Here is a 15642-nt window from a genome sequence, read left to right as displayed (position 1 = left end):
TTTCAGCCACTTGTTACTTTTTAAACTTGGCGAGGGGGATTGGGTGGGGAGTGAGTGAGCAACAAAGTTGAGTCCTAGACACTGGGAGCTCCCTGACCCCACTCCATGATTATTTATTTAAGGTTTTCCTTCAACTTAATAATGCCCTCATTCTTCTGTAGAATATTTCTGCTGACAGGATTTCAGCTCCCCCTGTTGCGATGCATTGTATTTTGGTAGCAGTCTGAGACTCTCACGTTTCATCAGTTAGATGGGAAAACAGCAATACCCCCAGTTCAACAAAGTCTCTGTTCTGCAAAACATACTATGAAACTATATTCTTCTTCCTATATATTATTTCCAGCTGCAGTTGCTGCTTGGCTGCGGCGCAGATACCTTGTGACATATGTTAGTTAGGAAAAGTTTGGAGCCCGGCTGATTTTCTGCGCTAAGGATGGATGGGGGTTATAGTGTTTTTTTAAATTATTTACATGGCCGTGGTGTCTGTGACTTTAAATTATTGATGCAAGTGATAGCAACTGTCAATGAGACAAAGCCAGTGCGGGAAGGAGCGACAGCGGCATGCTGTATCTACCTGGCGCTGGTTCAGATCGGTGCTTCTCATCTTTTCCTAGGCAAGCAGAATGACTGTGGTTCCTGTCTCTCAGTACAAACAAAAGAAAGGGAGGGAGGAGGGAGGAATTGTTAGTGGAAGAATTTTCCAGCACAGGCAAAGAAGCTTTCTAATTGCCAGGGATGGAGAACTTGTGGTCCTTCAGTCGTCTCTGACCAGTCCCAGCAAGCCTGGTCAATGGTCAGTATTGATCACCCAGACTGGCAGACGTTTGCCAGGATACCAGGCAGGGTTTTTTCCTCATCACTTCATCCTTTTTAACTAGAGATGCCATAAACTTCACAAGGGACTTCCTCCATGGTCTCTCCCGCTGAGCTACGGCATCTCCTCAAGCCCAGAAAATTTAGGGAATGACTATCAAGACAGACCACACTCTGAATCCCTTCAGTGCCCCCAATGAATTTGTTGCCCAGGTGTGATTTGAGGATTTTTTGGGGTAAAATTGTGTAGTATCACAATTTTACTACACGATTTTACTACTGAGCTACAAACTGGTAGGCCCCACTTCAAAATTTGACTCTGCCTGGAAGTGATTAAGAGTTCGATCCTATCAATGTCTACTTGGAAGATCAATGGACTTACTCCTGAGATAACAGATGTGTTATCATTCTTAAATGCTGAAGAAATATCAACATTAGTAAATATTTTTAAATGTTTCATTTTAAATGGCTGCATGACTAGAAAAACAGCTGTAGCAGGGTATCAGAAACAAAGAACAGGAAACAAAACATACCCAATGTCTAGGCCTGTAAAACAAACATGGTTCCCCATGAAGTGAGTATGAGAGTAAATTGCAAACAAAATACGGCGGAGTTGTGTGTCAGTCAAATATAATTCCACATTTGCCAGGCTTGTGATGATGATTGTCTCGAAAATGTTGCTGTATAAGTAATAAAGCATTACCTTGAGCATTTCTCGCTCTGCAAATAGGCTTGCCTTTCTCACCCATCTCCCTTGTGGCTTAATGCTGCACAGCAAGCGGGCGGCAGTTTCCCCAGCCTGCTTCCATCGGAAGAGCTTCACTTGTTGAATTTCTGACTTTCATATGGCGACTAAAGGCACAGGAGCTCTCCTAGAAAAAAAGTTGGCAACCCTGTTTGCAAATCTAGTAGGCAGCTGGGTCTTGCCGAATGCCCTCTACAGTGGTACCTCGGGTTAAGAACTTAATTTGTTCTGGAGGTCTGTTCTTAACCTGAGACTGTTCTTAACCTGGAGACCACTTTAGCTAATGGGGCCTCCTGCTGCCGCCGCGCTGCCGGAGCACGATTTCTGTTCTTATCCTGAAGCAAAGTTCTTAACCCAAGACAATATTTCTGGGTTAGTGGAGTCTGTAACCTGAAGCATATGTAACCTGAAGCTTATGTAACCCGAGGTACCACTGTATATTGACAAGAGTGATATTGTTGCAGTCAGATGGGCAACACTGCCTTGCTCTCCAGACCAGCATTTATATAGGTTCTTCCTGAGGTGTTTTTTTTTTGCAACTTTGTCTCTGGATACTTTAAAATAAGGCTACAGTCCTCAACTTGCTTGTTTGGAAGTTTACCCCATGAAAATAAACAGGACTTATTTCATAGTAGGTGAGCTTAAGATAGTTGCAGTAATATTCCGCATACCATTATTTCTTGTTTCAGAAATCTAGTATGTGTGGCAAGTGCATCAAATGAGATGCACTTGCCCTTTCTGTGTCCATCCCATTTTAGTTTTGCTGCTGCTGCTTGTGTATTTTGACATTAACATTGCAAACAAACAGAAAATGTGCAATGTGCTGTAAGCTAGGGATCTCTCGCCACGTGGGATTTTAAGGTTGCAGTTTTATCTCATAGGATCATAGAGGAGGAAGGGACCCTGAAGATCATAGCTGTCAACATTTCTTTTTTTTTTTAAGGGAAATTCTCTTATTCTGAATTGGATTCCTTGCAAGAAAAGGGAAAAGTTGACAGCTATGCTGAGGATCATCTACTCCAACTCCCTGCAGCTGTGCCTTACAGGGATTGAACCTGCAACACTGCTGCTGTCAAAACCATGTTCTAACCAGCTGAGCTATCCACTTATTGCACACTTCTGAATCAACATGGCTGTGCTCAGGCTGCACAGTAACTTCCTAATTAATGTACTTTTCTCCTATTTTATTTCTCATGACCATCACCCTCCATGGATTCAGATTGAAAAGAAGAAATATTGACTGTAAGCACCAGATGGCGCTAAAGGATTTTAAATACATTTCCAAACACTTGAGTTCCAGCACTACCACACTTTCTCTCTGTGACAGAAAATCTCTATTTGATGTACTAAAAGCTTTAAAAAATTTGACACATACAGCCTTCATAATGCACTTCTGTCCTCGGTCAGTTAGAAATGATATCAACATATTAAGAAAGTTTTAGAAAACATTTAGTAATGCATCTTGTGACCAAATCACTGTTTTCCCCTTGCAGGCCTTGGAAATCTCTGAAGATTTAAATAAAGCCGAATGGGAAGCCAGCCTTTAAGTATCAAGGTTTAATATATCTTTGTTACATGAATGACGTTCTTATTTATTCATAGGCCCTGGCGGGATGGGGTAATGGAAGAGTTTCTAAAATGTTTCCAAGTACAGCGGTACTTCAGGTTACAGATGCTTCAGGTTACAGACTCCGCTAACCCAGAAATAGTACCTTGGGTTAAGAACCTTGCTTCAGGATGAGAACAGAAATCGTGCTCTGGCAGCGGGAGGCCCCATTAGCTAAAGTGGTGCTTCAGGTTAAGAACGGACCTCGGAAACGAATTAAGTTCTTAACCTGAGGTACCACTGTATGGCGCTTGTGCGTGGGCTTTGCCTGTGGTTATCCACTTTGCTGCTTGCTCGGCTAGGGAGGGTGATGGGCAGTGAGAAGCAAGAGCAGCTCCTGCCTGTCTCCTAAAGGAAGAGCTGCTTCTGTCTCAGGAAGTAGCTTGGCAAGTGGGGAAATCCCTCTGGATGGCACGGTGCCAAGGACCCTTCTTTCCTCAGAGGAACAGGGTGGCAGCTAGCCCCACCCCCTCTTTGGCCTTCCAGGAAAACTAATTGTGGATCAAAAATGCATGTTTTCCACATCTGACTTTTTTTAAAAAAATCCAGAATATTTAAAATGCAAAACTGTTTTTCTACATCAGAGCAAGAAATGTGTTCGTCACGATACACTCTAAGCAAAGGCCAAAGGAAGTTGCATCAAAATTTGCATTATGATTATTATTCTCATCATCATACATCTATTTATACCCTGCCTTTTTCCCCTGACAGGGCCTCAAGGTTGCTTATGGATAAAATAAGAACATCTAATAACGTAGGACGGAAAACAATTAAGCATTAATAGAATTGAAACTATATATGAATCTATTAAAAACATATAGACCATCATGATAAAAAACAGCAGAGCTCAGGCTGAAATTGTCTGTCACTTGCTCTTTTGCTAAGTTGCTAGGAGAGCAGAAAGCTGGCTGCTGACCTAATGATCACTACAGAATTGGTAGACAATATTAAGCCACATTGTTGGACTGATGATAAACCTCCCATCTATTCTAGTATAGGCAGAATCTGGTGTGTTCTTATTGACTGGTTAAAAACGGCTGTCAAATTGGCCATGCAATAAATCTTCAACTCTCCCATTGTTCCAAGGGCGTACATGAGAATGTTCCTCCTAATGTGAGCATTCTGGCAGAGTCAGCTCTCATTCCACCTTTTCAAGTAATTTTTGTCAATGGCTCTCCTTGCCTCCTACTTGATTTTGTTTTGCAGAGGATGCAAATGAGCCCCAAGTAACATAGCTTCTGACCCAGGAGGAGAAAACATGGTGCCCACCATATATTGTGGACTACAACTCGCATCAACCTGGACCATTGGCTATCTTGGCTGGAGCTGATGTGAGCTGCGGGCCAAAGCATGTTGAGGGAAGCCTGTTGGCAGCACCCACACAAAAGCAGAAAGATGGTACCCTGGGGTGCTTTCACTTCCCGTGCCAAATGGATGGCTGGGCAGAGCTGGGCATAAAATGACGGTGAAGGGATAGCCATAGTGCAAGGCAGGGGGCAGCAAACTTTTTTAGCAGGGTCTCAGGTCAGTATGTACAGTGGTTACCTCAGGTTAAGAACTTGATTCGTCCTGGAGGTCCGTCTGTTCTTAACCTGAAACTGTTCTTTTTTATCAGGTCCACTGTGCCTCAGACCTTGTGGGGGGTCGTACTATATTTTTGGAAAAAATAAAAATAGCCCAAAAATAACCCAGAGATGCATTTTAAATAAAAGCACACAGTCTACTCATGAATCCTGGACCGTCTGTGGGTTGGATTTAGAAAGCGATTGGGCCGGATCTGGCCCCCGGGCCTTACTTTGACTACCCATGGTGCAAGGGGTGTGGTGCAAATGGCAATATGTGGTTTTACGAACCTCAGTTTCTGTGTCTCTTCCCACCTCTTGACCACAGAAACACAATTAATAGTATTTTGTTGTTGTTGTTGTTGGCTTCCTTCTGTCTTGAGGGACAATGATGTGCGCCTTCAGGAGTGAAGTCAAACCACTGGAGGATCACAACACCTGCTGTGGCCACAGAGACCGGTAACTCATAACTGCTGTCTCCCATGTTGTTTTCGTTGCATTAGCAGCACCAAAGTGACCTCTCTGGGCGGTGGATATGGAGGTCCTGGGCTGCCCAGATGACAGTAACCGCTGACTTCCTGCTCTTTAATGACATGGAAAATCAGGTGACAGAGGTGCCCACCTCACTCTGCCTAACACAAAACTAGAGCAATCCCATCACAGTTCTTCTTCATCAAAGACGTGATGAGAAATTTGAAATAGCAGCTCCCCAAGCAATCAGTGAGACTTACTCTCAGGTCAGTATGTACAGTGGTACCTCAGGTTAAGGGACGCAGGTGGCGCTGTGGGTTAAAGCCTCAGCGCCTAGGACTTGCCGATCGAAAGGTCGGCGGTTCGAATCCCTGCGGCGGGGTGCGCTCCCGCTGCTCGGTCCCAGCGCCTGCCAACCTAGCAGTTCGAAAGCACCTCCGGGTGCAAGTAGATAAATAGGGACCGCTTACCAGCGGGAAGGTAAACGGCGTTTCCGTGTGCGGCTCTGGCTCGCCAGAGCAGCGATGTCACGCTGGCCACGTGACCCGGAAGTGTCTCCGGACAGCGCTGGCCCCTGGCCTCTTAAGTGAGATGGGCGCACAACCCCAGAGTCTGTCAAGACTGGCCCGTACGGGCAGGGGTACCTTTACCTTTACCTTTTTACCTCAGGTTAAGAACTTAATTCGTTCTGGAGGTCCGCTCTTAACCTGAAACTGTTCTTAACCTGAGGTACCATTTTAGCTAATGGGGTCTCCTGCTGTTGCCGCCACGTGATTTCTGTTCTCATCCTGAAGCAAAGTTCTTAACCCGAGTTACTATTTCTGAGTTAGTGGAGTCTGTAACCTGAAGCATCTGTAACCCGAAGAGTATGTAACCTGAGGTACCACTGTATAGTATAGTGGGGGAAGTGAAATGTCAGTCTGGGGCCCACAAAGGCTGCTCTGAGGCCTGGCCAGTCTCCTCTGCTCCAGTCCACCTTGTGGGCAGAGCAAGTGGGACTGCAGAAGAGCCCTTTGTGGGAATCTCTGCTTCCAGCTGCTCCTGAAGTGGGAGGTGAGTGGAGCTCAGCCATCTCTGCCCCCCTGCTGCCAGCTGAGCAGTGATGACAGGGTCCTTTGGGTTCCTACTTGGCTATGTGTGTATGTGGTGTGGTTGTTATTTATTAAATTTTTATGCCGCACTTCATCCATAGATATTGAGGTGGTTCACACACAAAAAAAATACAACATAAAAAACAAATGAAAATACATGAAAAAATGAAAGCAAGAACAAACCAAACTGATATGCACTTACATGTTGTTTATTTACCGTATTTCATAACATTTTATATGCCATTTGATTGTGAACAACAACAAGAACCCTCAATGCGGTTTACAAAAAGATAAAATCAATTAAAAAAACATGCAAAAAGTTAAAATGCTAAATTGAAATTCATCTCGACTTTTAAAGCATCTGGGTAGGCTTGTTTTTAGCAGGGCCTAAAAAGCATACAGTGAAGGTGCCTGATTGATATCAATAGGCAGGGAGTTCCGCAGTGTAGACATACCTGCCTGCTACATGTCTGCATGTACGTCTGTGTGGTGTACATGTGGATGCAAAGATCTGCCTGTCCCCTGCTAGCTTCTTTTTTTAAAAAAATAATAATTTTTATTAACAGGCCAATCAAATCACATTATTTCCAAATCATATTAGTTCCAAATTATACAGCCAGATTTTTAAATTTTGTTGGGGGTACCCATACTTCAAGCTCTGAACGGGGGTCCAAGCATCACTTGTATTGCTGCTTTAATTAGACAGTTCTATCCAGTTCTGTCCAGATAGTCCGGATATTACTTTCTTCATCTTCTTGTTATCATATATTCCTTTCTTTGCAATCTCTGTTTCACAAGCGGGTTAGAAACAAACATCCTCTGTGTGGGTTTAACACTCTCCAAAAATCATATCACATAGGGACAGACGCCATTCCACACTTCCGTAAATAATTTATCCTCGGTCTGTCCTTTAATTTTCCCAGGCTTGCCAAGTATATCACAGAGGGCTCTGCCAGGTTTAGATCACATTCCAATCATCATTCACATTCCGATGATCCTGGTCCTCCTCCCTCCGTCTTTCTTAGACAAGCCTGTCTTAGCGAGACGCCATTTAAAACTGCGACATAAAATTTTCCTCCGTAGTCCGATGTTTACCAATCCTCTCTTTGATCAATAGTTCACTCCACACAGTTCTTGAATTCCTGCTTGTGATTAATAAAATGCAACGAACTTCTTTCTGGGGTGGAGGGTTATTAATACTCACATAAGGCAAAGAAAATAAAAGTTTTTTCCTCCACTCCCCTTCTGTTTTGCTCCAAACATACCAGTGTCTTAATGGTGATTCATCACTTGATTTATTTGTCCCGCCCGTTGCTCCGGTCACAGAGATCCATTAATCAGCAGTCTTATCTCCCGAACTTCGCTTGATGTATGTGCTTTAGCTTCTTTCCAATAATAATAATAATAATAAATTTTATTTATATCCCGCCCTCCCCAGCCGAAGCTGGGCTCAGGGCGGCTAACAACAGTCAAAATAGTTCAACATTCTAAAAACATTCATTATAAAATTAATTAAAATCAAATTAATGGCAACCATCAAGCAAAATTCTGTGTAGGTTGCCAGAGGAGGGGGTCAGGCTGCGCCGTGACCAAAGGCCAGGTGGAACAGCTCTGTCTTGCAGGCCCTGCGGAAAGATGACAGGTCCCACAGAGCCTATGTTTCCAATTATATTTTCAAGCTAAAGCGAACTCGGGCGCTGGTTGGAGACAGCGTCAGGAAGAGCCGACTTCACCGAGGGCTTGTGCCAAGTGACCGGGCACCCCCTTCTTTCGAATCCGGGGGTGCATTATGGACACCGCTGGCAAGGCAGTCCCCCCCATCTCCTGGGGGGGGGGGCGGGAAGGCTGCATACTTCCCATAGCAGCCTCTTAATTACCTCGTGTGGGTCGGAGAGATGTTAATGTCGGCCATCTTCCAATGCGCCACCAGGTGGCCCCCGTCCCCTGCTAGCTTCACCAAGGCACTCTTTGACCACCCCACTTTTCTTTTTGGCCCCTGACATGAGATCCTCAGACTGAAAACAGATTCCCTACCTTTGCTATATACTAGGATTGCAGACCAAATTTAAAGATCAGGCTGCAGGACTTGAACCAGCAACTAAGTCAAACACAGTCTGTCGTTTATGGTAGCTAGGGATAGGCAAATCTGCCAATCTTGTTTTCTCTCGGTGACTCGTTTTTCTAATCTTAAATTCAGTTCTCCATATTTCCATTATCAGTTTGCGGATTTGTTCTTCCATTTTTAAATGCATCATGAAAATTCACCAGCATTTTCTTGTGAATTTCTCCTAAAAGACACCTTTTTTGCAAAGCGATTTCCCCCACTGTAACACATTTGTATCCACACTTTACCTCAGTGCTTGCACTTTTGTATGCATTGGAGAAGTGCGAATTTCGAAAGACGAATGTGTTTCGGTTCGTGAAAAGTGCAAATTAGGTAGGTTTGCCATTGAATATGTGAAAGGAATATAATTTCTTCCCTAATGACAGCCCACTCAGGGACTTGGCAAGCATCTTGTTTTTGCTGTCTGTTCAGGGCTGCGAAAACATGGGGGGTGTCAGGCCCCTGGCAGGCCACAATAGGCTGCATATGGTTTCTTTGGTCCCATTGTACAGGCCCAGCATAGATAAATAAGCACTTAAGAGGGGCTTAGTGCATTCAACTTTCCTGGGATTGCACCCCAAAGCTTTGGATAATATCGTTCTGTGCCAGTGCTTGAATGGTGTTTACACTAATTGGAACCACAACGGAGTTAAGTGCAGGTAGGGGGGGTTATATATTAGACATAAAATAGCCTCCTCAGCTTTTTGTTCCGTTAGGCAAGGGAAGGAATATTGATTGAAGCAAAAACGACACCTTGCAGAGCCGGCAGAAAGACACCACTGGGTGCTACTATCCGCTGTGTTTCTTATTACTGCTTATTCTGCCAGGTGCGCCAAAGCCATGTTGATACAACGGTTGTACTGCATAGCAGTGAGTTGATACACCAATAGACTCAGCCGCGTTAATTGGAATTGTGCGGTGCATATTCTTATGAGTGAGCGTTGCGTTACTCTTTTGCTGACAACGGCAAAAAAGGGAGAAACCCAAGTTATTTTGAATCCCAGGTTGCTGAGGTCCACGGAGATCTTTTCATGCACACACACACACGCGTGCGCGCACACACACAGAGGAGTAGTCAGGGCATCAGCTAATCTTGAGTTGTTTAACTTCACCTTTGGTATCCACCGCTCCCCTCCTGCTATAATACAGGTAGACTGCTGTGACTCTATTAGTTCCTCTGCCTGGAATTTCACTACAAAATGATTGCTGGAACAAGGAGTGTGTATGTTGCAGGGGGTAAAGAGAGAACCCTGTGTAGATGCTCATGCTGTTAAGAACTACACAAGCTGCTCTCAAATCAGCTGCCTCAGATTTTCTTTTCCCCATGCTGAAACAATACCGTCCAGTTCAGATATTCATAAGCTCTTCGATGTAATGGCAAGGATAAAGCATGAATTGGAAGGTTCTCTTTGGAATTCAGATGTTAGCCTCTGGGACTGATCATTCCTCAGGCTTGCAGGATTGGCCTCAAACCCTTATTCAGTTTACACTTTGCTGCTGCATTTTTCAAAGAAATGAAAGATGGAAGCAACCTGTTAAAGATAAATCTTGTCCGTCCCCCTGAGTACAAGAACTTTTGTTGTGGTGGTAGTTGCTGCTGTGGTTGAGGCATATTTGGACTATGTTTCAGGAGCTGCATTTAATGAATAATTTCTAACCAAGCAATAGCTTCATTTCCCCAGCATCTCCCTCTCCCCACCTTCTCTAAGCCACCTCTCCTTATCCATGTTTGATCTTTTGTATACCTGAAATTACACTTTTCACAAGTCATCAAAGAGCTCCTTCTGGGAAAATACCAAAAGCTGCTTCTCTGATCTCATCATCCTGATGATCACTCAGGTCCGCTGGGCTGCCTCTCTCTGCCCTGCTGCTTCTCGCATTGCTGAAAAAGCTTTCCCCTGAATAGCCCCTCTCCCCTTCATCTGCACCCTTCATCCCTGAGCGTTTCTGGGGATTCAACTTTTATTCATCTGTTTATTCATTTAAAAAGAGTAGACCGCTTTTCAAACAAAACGCCCCCCAAAGTGGTTTACAAAAATGTACGCCGACAACAACTACAACTCAAAATACAGTAAAAAAAACAAACAAACCAGACATTTAATTACATTTAAAGCAGTACAAAATCAGAGAGGCGGGTTCATTAGGGCAAATGGGGAGAGCAGTGCCCCACTGACCTCAACCGCGCCCCACCTTCCTGCCCTGTAGTCTTACTCAACAACTAGTCTAGTATCAAGTACCACAGTTCCAAGCACTTTTTTCTTTATTGTTTTTCTTTTGTTTTGCTTTCCCTTCACTTTTCTCCACCCTTTTCACTTTATTTCTTTGCTGAAAATTTTCAATAAAATATAGCATATATATATATATATATATATATATATATATATATATATATATATAAAAGCAGGTTGGGGGTGGCACTGGTTGTTAGCTTCCTCCTCCGAATTTGTCAGTGTTGCCCTTTTAGAATTTAGAAGGGAAGAGGATGGAGACAAAACTAGATTTATTGGGCTGTGCCTGCCATTGGCTCTGGCTCCACCTACTGTTGGCCTCCTGCTTTACAGTTTGCCAGCCCCAAGGGGCACTGGCGATCTCTGTGCATAGCAACAGCATAAATTGGTAGCACCCAGCACCATGTGACCACAGCCACAGCGACAAACTAGCCACTAAAAGCTGCAGCTGTTAAAAAAAAACCCAGGTCTTTAATGTCCATGTAAAAGTATTGTTTTGACTTCACACGGAAATGAGGGGCCACCATGGAAAGGCCCTGTTTGGACTTCCAGGGAGGCATCACCCACTTTAGATCACTTCAATGGGACACACATTCTGCCCTAACTAGTCAAGCCAAACTTCACACAACTACAGCTGGACAGGAGTGAGTCTTGCAGTGGACCCCTGGCAGGCAATGACCCATGAGCATAGCACTGTAAGAGAGAGAGTTTAAAGCGGAACAACGGTTGTGTGGAAAAAGTCTGGAAGGTAGATGGCTTCTCATGACCATTTTGCCCCATCCCCAAAACTCTGCATAGGACTAGAGTGCCATTAGTTTGCCACCCACCCACCAACTCACCCACCCATCTAGAATTAGATCCTGCCTTCTGGTAGTCCTAAACCATTCAGCAGACCATTAGAATAACAAGATGCTCCTGAGAGCCATTCCACTAGTATGAGCGTTGCAGATATGACCATGTAAGCGCAGGCATTAGGTACAGTGGCTGGATGTGTGCTTTCTTAATTTCTTGATGTATTTGGGATCCCAGTGCACACTCCCAAGTCCAATAAGCAACAGGCAGAAGTTAATATTTGTGCTACAGCCTTTAATTCTGTGGTTCTTGAGATTTTGTAGCTCTAATTCTACCTTTTAAAGAAATTTATATGAATGGTAAATGCCGGCTGTTACAAGTGGCCAGACAGAAATGCTATTGGGATAGATTAAGCTGCTGAAGGAGTGATGTATTTCCTTGGCATATTTTTTCTTTGTAGTTGTCATTTCTTTTTGAACCTTCTACTAGATTTTGTATTAAAAATGAGAGAAAATGGTTAAAAAGTAAGACTTCTGCAGCTGTTGAAATGCCCTTGGCTTCTCTTTGATATGAAAAATAAAAGAATAAAATACATATCTAAAGAAAAGTTTTAAAAACTGTCAGCTAATAATAGCACATTCTTCGAGACATCCCTAGAATTAAGTATTTTTGTCAATTATTTAGTAAGTGCCTAATTTGCTACTGCTTGGGAAGAAAATGACATGGTTGCTTCTAAATTATTAAACAATATTTTGATGGCATTGACAGAACAAGCGGTGAGGTATTGACTGGAATCATCATGCGATAGACAAAGTCTTTTAGTGTTTCTTTTTATGTGAAATTGGAGAGAAGAAAAATATCATTAACTTATGAACTACATACACATACTACAACGGGGAAGTTTAATGAAAGTTCACTTTTCTTTAGAAGATTCTTTGTAAGATTAAGTGCTCTAAGAAAAGTGTCTTGAACAATGCAACACGCTGTTTTACTTGTCCACAAATGCAACACTCAGTTGTGTCATGGGGCACTTCCACACAGCAGTTTATCGTGGACTTAGTGCTGCCATGAAGCACGATGTAGATCAGGGTTTCCCGGACCTGGGACTCCAAATGTTTGTGGACTGCAATTCCTATCATTCATGACCACTGGTCCTGCTGGCTAGGGATGTTGGGGTTTGAACATCACCCGCTTCTAACAGCTCCTTAGTTTTACACAGAGGGATTGAGAAATAGCTGGATGATCTGTGTGCCTGGAAGTGTATGTGTTAAGTTGTGGGTGAACATATCAGACGACACAGCGATTCTTCAAACAGCTCTTGTTTATTCACAGGCCAGAACTGAACTGAAGGGTTCAGCCAACCTGCTTATATAGAGCTCCACTAGAACGCAACAGTAACCATTTTCTGTAATTATCCAATCACTGAACGTCACTTTCGATCCCTTATTTGCATATGTGGACCTGAGTAAAAACTATCTACAGTATCCCCCTGCTGGCCCAGGGTGAGAACTTCAGTACATAACAGTATGCACGTCTCCTCCTGTGGCTTTTTTGTAATACCCCCTCCCCAAAATCCGCCACCAGCACCAATAACCTCCCTCCTTGTTTGAGTCCCCCAGTTCTATGAGGGATGGGGGGAACCCTGAAAGTGGGGAGCATCTTCTGTGTTTCTCTTTCCTTCTACCCCAACATCCCTAATCTTTTCTACCTCTCACCCTGCAAGGCAACCCCCCCTCCTTAACAGTCACCCAGCCACTGATGGAGGACACCGACAGGCAGTTTGTCACGCCCCCAGAACGCACGCCACACCCCCGTGGGCGGTGTGCCATGCCTCTGGGGTGCACATCACACCCCCTGGGGGAGCCAGCCACGCCCCCACCCCACCTGCTCTTCGCCACTGGTAGTGGAGCATGAAGCTTCGCCGCTGCACACAGCTTTGCAGGGGCAGGGGAAATGTTGCAGGAAAGGACCACGTCTGCATGTGTGTGCTGTGTGTTTCTCACTTTTCTTCCCCACAATAACAAACTATTTCTGCTTGTGTTCTGAATCTTGTTTTGTCCTCCACCCCCAACCCATGGGCACACTAGTTTTGGGGAAGGGGCTGCAGAGCAGTGGCGTTGCTTGGGTTCCTGTTGGTTTGAAAGGGGCTTGTGCAGGAGAACTTCCTGCTCAGTTGTGTCTCGTGCATTTAGGGTTATTGCATGTGTGTGTTATCACAATGATATCCCGTCTTTTCTACAGGGAGCTCAAGGTGGCATTTATGGTTCTCTCCCCCCACCCTGCCGCCACCTCCCCATTCTATTCTCACAGCCCTGCAGGCTAAGAGGCCATCCCCAATGAGCTTCATAGCTGAGTGGGGGATCTGAAGTTGCCCCAGCCCTCTTAGTTTGTTTGAACATGGTTCATTTACTGCAGTTTTCGTCATTCTCCAAAATGGGGCAACCAGAGCTCTTTGCTTGATTGCAAAACCACACATTTTGGAGGAATCTAGGCACAGGAAAAAAAAAAACATTTTGAAAAATATATTGAATTTGCCATAGCTCACCGCTGCCATCTAATGTCACATTTGTATAATGCACTTTAGGTAAAGGTAAAGGGATCCCTGAACATTAAGTCCAGTCGTGCTCATCTTGCTTTATTGACTGAGGGAGCCGGCATACAGCTTCCGGGTCATGTGGCCAGCATGACTAAGCCGCTTCTGGCAAACCAGAGCAGCGCACAGAAACGCCGTTTACCTTCCCGCTGGAGTGGTACCTATTTATCTACAAATATATTCTAAAATAAAGAGAAAGTACTATATTCACACATACCATAATCAATAGTGAGGAAAAAATCCAAAAGAGTAAAATTAAAGTAAGTAATATACACAGTGACTGACTTTGATCCTAGATCTCTGGATCTTGTAAGGATTCCCCATAATACCACCTCTTGGTTTTATATAATTACCTGCATTGAAGGTTAATTACATGATTATTTCTACTCTGGCCTTAAGGTGGCCATAGTGGAACAAAATAAGTTCAATGAGAGACCGCAACAGGAAACTACCAAATGGCAATTAATCAAGAGGTTCATTGATATCACTTGCCGATTTGCACATGTTAATCAACTGGTGCATCAATGTCGGGATGTCTGTGATATCAACTACTGCTTTCTGTGAAAGGTCACTATTCATAAAGTCATTATTGTTAAAGGTAAAGGGACCCCTGACCATTAGGTCCAGTTGTGGCCAACTTGGGGGTTGCGGCGCTCATCTCGCTTTACTGGCCAAGGGAGCTGGTGTTTGTCCACAGACAGCTTCCGGATCATGTGGCCAGCAGGACTAAGCCGCTTCTGGCAAAACCAGAGCAGCACACGGAAACACCGTTTACCTTCCCGCTGGAGCGGTACCTATTTATCTACTTGCACTTTGACGTGCTTTCGAACTGCTAGGTTGGCAGGAGCAGGGACCGAGCAACGGGAGCTCACCCCATCGCGGGGATTCATTTTTTTAAAAAATAAATATTTATTAAAGTTTTTGATACAAATACCCAAATAATAAACAACATTGCTTATATCAAAACGTGGTTTCATCACTTCTTTGGACTCCCTCACGTCCCCCGCTCCCACTTACATCGTTAAAAAAATTTTTTTTCCCCAAGCAAATTATCAACTTGTTTACAATCTTATATCCATTCATTTAAATACAGTCTAGCAATTCTCCAAAAGGTTTGTGTTTTCTTTAACCTCACTTATAATCAAATTCAATCTAATTTAGTGGTGGCCAATTATTTATAATCTAGCATCCTTCTTAACATTCCAACAAATTACAATGTTTTTGTAAGTACATCTTAAATTTCTTCCAGTCTTCCTCAATCCTCTCTTCCCCCCATCGCAGGGATTCAAACCACCGACCTTCTGATCAGCAAGCCCTAGGCTCTGTGGTTTAGACCACAGTGCCACCCGCGTCCCCATATATGCACTTTACAACACATTTAAAACGTTTTATTTGTAGCTGTATAGCTGAGTCCTTAGACAGAGATGGAGCATCTGTAAGACATTTAATTTATTCCAGAGCCCATACTTGGGTAGTATTAGCAGCAGTTCAAAAGCCACAAAGGTTGGTCCTTTCCAGGGTCATCTCAGGCCATAAATATAAGTATTCCCCATCCCCACTCCAAATACTAAAACATTTATTTACTGCTATTATTTACAGAATCACAGAATCATAGAATTGTAGAGTTGGAAGGGACC

The sequence above is a fragment of the Podarcis gaigeae genome (assembly GCF_964106915.1).
Source record: "Podarcis gaigeae genome assembly, chromosome: 12".
Taxonomy (NCBI): domain Eukaryota; kingdom Metazoa; phylum Chordata; class Lepidosauria; order Squamata; family Lacertidae; genus Podarcis; species Podarcis gaigeae.
This window is presented reverse-complemented; position numbering follows the sequence as displayed.